Genomic DNA, 7,115 nt, shown 5'->3' with positions numbered 1-7,115 from the left:
TTGCCTGGCTCTTGTGTTTATGCCCTACATTCCCATTAATCCGGCTAGGGCATAAGGGGAGCACCTCTACGATTGTTATTGCTGGGTTAGCCGGATGTGTACCTTAGACTGGGTGAAGCCAAAAGCTAGCGTTCATAAGGGAATATTCGGTCAGTGAACAAAATATGTATTTTACCTATTATAAAACATGCCCCCAGATGCTTATATCCTATGTAAATTTTTGCAGTTCGGACATGCACATTAATGCATGCACACCCAAGGAAAGGAACCCTTAACGGAACTATTCTCCCCGGAAGATGTTTCTTACTACCCATGTAATATAACATAACTAGTTGGGTACTTGTCTGTTCAAGCACTTATGACCCCTACGCCTGGTTTCCACGCGTGCCCTAGTTTTCACGTAACTGAGCGGGTATTCGGATACACTCCGGACTGTCGGGTCTAGAGGTTGAAGCGAAAAAGTCAGCCAAGACAAATGATTTACAATCCAGCTAGAGATAAAATGTGTCCTTCGAAGTACAACGTCACTTAGACAGACTAAATTCTTCTTCTATACCATCCAACAGGCTGTCTAGCCTACAGTCCTGTTGGGAATACTTAGCGGATAATGCTACTTGGTCATACACAAGATGTATAGGGATCTCCTTCCCATCTGACCCTACAGGTCCGACCTCGGCCATGTGGTTCAGGTCAGCCTTGGTGTATCGCGTCTTCACCATGGCCCAGGCTTCCCTTGCGCCTAGTCGGCAGGCCGATACCTTCCATAATCGGAAGTGCTGCCGCGCTCCCTTGAGCATCTCCACAAGCTCCCCCATGCCTCCTAACAGGGAGGCGGATGGCCACAAGGCTTGGGCAATGCTCCGCATCACCTTCCGAACTTGTTCGTGTAGTTGTGAGAGCTCCAGCAGAAGATCGCCTGCAGATCCGGGCATCTCCTCCTCGGGATGACCTATTAGCATGCCTATAGACATAATTCTGTTAGCACGCTTCTTCGCCAAACTTTATAGTGGTTCGTCAGAGCACTTACTGAATATGCCGCGTCGTAGCCTCTTATTCTCCTTTATGGAGTCAGCAAGCTGGGCCGGCCATCCTTTAATTTGACGTCCAGTCGGACGTTCACGTCCTGGAGAGTATTTTTCTCCTTTATAACCTTTGTAAGCACACGCTGGCCAGCCTTCAGCTGTCGCTGAACATGTTGCTCATCCTCTGGTACGATCTCTGGATTGCCTCCGGGATTGTCTGCAGATTCTATTGTTAGAATCGCATTCATGCCGAATACTTAACTGGTACATGCCATGACATTATTTTCGTTTAAAGCAAATATTACCAGACGGGGCCTTCGTAGACTCCTCCATCACAGCAATTGCGGCCCGCAGTTGGGCCTTGCACTCCTCCAGCTCTTTGGATAGCTGGGTATTCTTCTCTGTCAGAATCTATGCACACGAGGATCCTTAAATCAGTTGTGCCAACTGTTTCAAGTCTCAGGGGCTACTGATATACATGCTTATCAAATTATCTTACCCGTATATCCTTTATGTAGTGGTATGTGGCCCTGGCAAGGCCACCTTGAGCAGCCTGGATGTACGCGTCCCGTGAGTTGAAGGCATCGAACGCCTCTTCAGAGAAATTAGGGTCGCGTAGTGCGGCCCGACGGCGCCTATAGTTCATGGCGCTCTCCACTTCGGAGTTTGTAGCGGAAAATCTATCCGCATCCTCTATCAGAGGATCGTCTGTGTTGACCTCCGCCCTTGAGTCCGGCCTCGGAGTCCGGCTAGTGGAGGCGTGACCGGCAGGCTCTCCGGATATAGCCCAGCAAGCACTTTTTTTGTCAGAAGACAGTAGACATTGTTATGTCTTAACAATGATAACTTCGTGGCAGGTTTTTTTAAACATACCTTTGCAACGGCGTCTCAGTCCTGACCGCCTTCCTTTTAAGCCTACCCGACTTCGGCGCCCCTTGTGGGATAGTAGCTGTGGGTTTGGCTTGGCGCCCCGATGGCCTTCCCTGTAAGGCACAATACATGTGCAGTGGGTGAAGTGTAAATAGGGAATACTTTTTTGGAAGTTGGGACTCTGGCTTTACTTACCTGGGATATAGGGAGTAGGCCAGGATAATCAGCTATGATGGCCACCATCACACCATCGCAGCTTAACTGATAGAATGTCCTGTCAACAAGCTCCACAAATGTGTCTGGATCTTCTTCGAGTCCGGGGTCAAGAGCCCGGTTGGGGTCCTCTGGCTGAGGAGATGGGCTGTGAACGTCCTTCATAGCTCTGCACAGTTCCTGCTATGAATCAACAAAGTAAACATCTGCGCTAAAAATGTGGGAAAGACTGGAATAAAAGATAGTGACTCACCAAGCTTGGGGGGTTGTACATGGAGAATCCATCCCGTGGCTTGATATGGATGAACTCCTCCTCTTCTCCTTTGTACAAATCGGACATCATCTTCACCAGAGCGGCGGGAGAGTCCGGACCTTTACGGCCGCAGCGGGTGGCATCGTCGTCTCCATTGAAGTGCCACATGGGTTTTCCCCGATATTGAAGTGGCTGCACTCCCCTATTATACATATGGACATAACTTCAATTATTGTCAGTCCTGATTTGGCCAACGTATTTATCCTGTCCATCAGGAAGAGGATCTCTCTGTTATCTTCCTCCTGGGGGCTCCTGGGGCGCCAGCTGTGGCGTTTCTTCAAAGGGGCATTTACAAACTCGGGAAGGGCCTTTCGAACAGGGTCTGGAAGAGGGACGTCCTCCATGTAGAACCATTCTGAGGGCCAGTCTTTGGATGTCTTCTTCGGGGTGACGGATAGATATCTGGACCCGGCAATGCGCCATATTTTGGATCCGCCCACTTGATATACCGACCCCTCCTGAGTGCGGGGTACGAGGCAGAATAGCCTCTTCCATAGCTTGAAATGAGCTTCACAACCCAGAAAAAGCTCGCAGAAGGCAACATAGCCTGCGATATAAGTGGCTAGTCCAGCTCGGACGAGGACCATTTATGCAGGTGGGAGAAACCCCTTGGCCTGTAACTCTACTAGTCAGCTGTGGGGAACAGAACATCTCTCCCAATCGCCTGGCCTAGTGCTACGGGAGCGAGAGGAGGAACCGCGACGACCGGCCATGGTGGTATGGATTTTTTCGGGCACGCTCTGATGAATACTCGCTGGGAGGAGATGGTGTGATTTGGATCTGAGAATCCCCATCTATTTTATAGATGATTTACTCGCATGGTTGGGGTGGCAAATGTAAAAAGGCCTCGACTTCTCGCATTCGCTCGACACATGGAGACAACCGTTATTAAAGCACATAAGCCAAGGAGCGCGGCATTGATGAGGAGCCGGACACTGCTCGTTACAACAATGCTCTGGAGGATTTGGAGAAGAACCCGCCTTGCAATGTCGAAGACAATCTGCGCGCCGGACTCATTGTCATTGAAGCCTGGTTCGGGGGCTACTGAGGCAGTCCTGGATTAAGGGGCCCTCAGACAGCCGCACTATATACTTTGGCCACACTATTGGACTATGAAGATACGAGATTGAAGACTTTGTCCCATGTCCGGATGGGACTCTCCTTTGCGTGGAAGGCAAGCTTGGATATTCGAATATGTAGATTTCCTTCTCTGTAACCGACTCTGTGTAACCCTAGCCCCCTCCGGTGTCTATATAAACCGGAGGGTTTAGTCCGTAGGACAAGAACAATCATAATCATAGGCTAGCTTCTAGGGTTTAGCCTCTACGATCTCGTGGTAGATCAATTCTTGTAATACTCATATCATCAAGATCAATCAAGCAGGAAGTAGGGTATTACCTCCATCGAGAGGGCCCGAACCTAGGTAAAACATCCTGTCCCCTGCCTCCTGTTACCATTAGCCTTAGACGCGTAGTTCGGGGCCCCCTACCCGAGATCCGCCGGTTTTGACACCGACAATGTGAATTCGGTATTCGGTCGATATTTTGATGAGATTCATATTGTCTTTCCTCTAGTGGTGTTATGTGAACGTCAACCACATGACACTTCACCATGATTTGGGCCTAGGGGAAGGCATTGGGAAGTAATAAGTAGATGATGGGTCGTTAGAGTGACAGAAGTTTAAACCCTAGTTTATGCGTTACTTCATAAGGGGTTGATTTGGATCCACATGTTTCATGCTCTGATTAGGTTTATCTTAATTATTCTTTCATAGTTGTGGATGCTTGCGAGAGGGGTTAATCATAAGTGTGAGGTTTGTCCAAGTAATGACAGCTCCCAAGCACCGGTCCACCCATATATCAAATTATCAAAGTAACGAACGTGAATCATATGAGCATGATGAAAACTAACTCGACAGTAATTCCCATGTGTCCTCAGGAGTGCTTTTCTTTACATAAGAGTTTGTCTAGGCTTGTATTTTGCTATAAAAGGATTGGGCCACCTTGCTACACCTATGTTACACTTGTTACTTGTTACCGTTACGAATTATCTTATCACAAATATATCTGCTACTGATAATTTCAGTGCCTGCAGAAAATACCTTGCTGAAAACCGCTTGTCGTTTCCTTCTGCTCCTCGTTGGGTTTGACACTCTTACTTATCGGAAGGACTATGATAGATCCCCTATACTTGTGGGTCATCACAACCCACAAAATTTACAACCATAAGGTCGTTTAGTTAGTTCCAAAGTTCCATTAGGAATAATTGAATCCATCTAATTATGGACAACTTCTTTCCAATCATCTACATCTGGAGATGCATATGCCCTGCAATAGACTTGGGAATGTCATCCACAAGGTATACAATCTTGTAGTCATGAAAACTCTCCATGATGTACAGTATCTCATGAGCTTGTTCAACCATAGAACAGTTATTCACCATCTTGTAGTCATGAAAACTCTCTGTGATGTATAATTTACTGCCTACATCTATTGCACCAAATTTAGCATTCAATGCATCCCCTAGTGTCTTTCCATCTTGTATGAGCATATACACATCACATAGACGGTCAACAAGAACACTCACTACTACAGGATGCTGTAACGTGAACTATGATCAGAGACCCTTCGACAAAACTGTGTGCGATGCAATAATAGCAAAAGGTGGTGTAAAAACCCGTCAAAAAAGGTGCAAAACATTTGCAATGATGGATGCATCAAACATGGTTCAGATTTTAGATGCGTGTGCAATGCAGGGCATACGGTTCAGTTCAATTAACTGTTTGCAATAAGGAGGAACAAAAGAAACGGGCAGCCAGATGAAGGTGTCACTGGTACGCGTCAGTGCAATACAAATGGTTTTAAACCCCTTTCCGTGACAAAATTTGGAACCATCGCCAAGTGAGTGTGGGCGATAGGGGGTGCTTTCCACACGACCCAGAAACCATCGGGGATATGGAGCCATGATCCATAGGCCTTGCAAAACGTAATCGTGTGCGATGCAGCACACACTAAATTCTTTCACACGTGTAGGAGCGGTGATTAAATGTTTCTAATGACGCTGTGAAACCAAACGGTGTGTCGTAATGAACCGTTTGGGAAACAATATGTAAGGCACACGGGCCAACATATGAACTATGTGCGATATGTGCCCTATCACACACAAGTGTTCTGCGGAACCCGTTTGACATGCAAGACTCCATCGCACACGTTCTCCAAACATTTACCGTCTGCGATAATGTTCTATCACAAACGGTTCAGGAGCCCCTTCGCACACATACAAGTGTTGCAGACCGTTTGTGATTTGTTGTGTATCACCGACGGTTGTGGCTAGAGTGACATGTGCTTTTCATTTGGGATCCCACACGTTTCCTGAAAAATTACGACTAGGATTGTATTTTACATTGGGCACGGTTTACTCCGAGTTCTCGTGTGTGATAACTTGATATCACAAACAGTTCTAGAGAGCCTATGCACACGTAGTAGGGCTGCAAATCATTTGCGATCCGCTGTGTATCACCGACAGTTCCGCTATGATTGACGTATGCTTTCCGATGTGGATCGCACACACTCATTTAGTTGAACCGTGTGCAGAGCAATTGCCAGGTTAAAACAAAAATATCCCATTTTGAATCGGCATGCAAAAAGAAAATTCGCCACAATATTCAATTGAACAAAAAAATCCCATTTTGAATCGGCACGCATAAAGAAAATTGACCACAATATTCAATTGAACAAATAAACAAGAATATCCCATTTTGAATCGGCATGCAAAAAGCAAATTCGCCACAATATTCAATTGAACAAATAGTGTCCATAGGAAGAACATTCATCTCGCAACAATTGAATTTGAACATATGGTAGCTAAATTCCAATGATTTGTGCACACATATATGCATTACATAATTAATCATAGTGTATGAAATACAAAGACCTGATCAGATGGAAAACAATGGATCCATGCGTATATGTTTAGCGGCTAAGTCTTACTCGATGTTTCTGGAGAAGGCATGCTAAAATCTTCATTATCACCAGTGGGATAGATGTAGTGATTCAGGAAGAAGTCGTTGATAAATTTCTGAACCATCAGTAATTCACCAGCCGAGAGCGGTTCAGGGGTCCTCGGTTCTAAGATGAGCTGCAATATTTTTAAGATCAGAATGTGCCATATGAGTGGAGTAGAAGATATTAATTAAGATAGACTTACTGGTACTAATTCGCAAGGATCATCACAACTATTAGTAGATTTGCAGATGGAGATCACGTGTCTGCAAACATAGTATCCACAAAGGTTGGTCCCTGCTTCTTGCTGAGGACACTGGAATTTTTTGTACATAATTAGTCATGTATTTGTCTTGTTAGGAACAACCTAACCGGTGTTAGATGTATTGTTTTTTTCTTTGGAAAAAATAGAAAGATGTTTATTTAGAAGCTTGAACATTTGACTAGCATAAGAAAAGGTATTTGCAGACTATTGGATAAATTTTCTGAAAATAACGGATTTCGATGTGTTACCGGAGAAACGATCTCGTGCTGTAGAGGTAGTTCCCTCTTGAACAGGTTCCCTGGTTTAGTTTTAAACAATGCGAGCACACTGCAAATGAAGATGAATTTTGACAACATCAATTATTGATCCAGATATGAATGCAAATTAATTTCAACATCATAGAATTCAATAACTATTCATGAATTGCTGAA

Source organism: Triticum aestivum, chromosome 5B (assembly GCF_018294505.1).
Source record: "Triticum aestivum cultivar Chinese Spring chromosome 5B, IWGSC CS RefSeq v2.1, whole genome shotgun sequence".
Lineage (NCBI taxonomy): Eukaryota > Viridiplantae > Streptophyta > Magnoliopsida > Poales > Poaceae > Triticum > Triticum aestivum.
The sequence above is the reverse complement of the archived record's forward strand: the minus strand, read 5'-3'. Positions refer to the sequence as shown.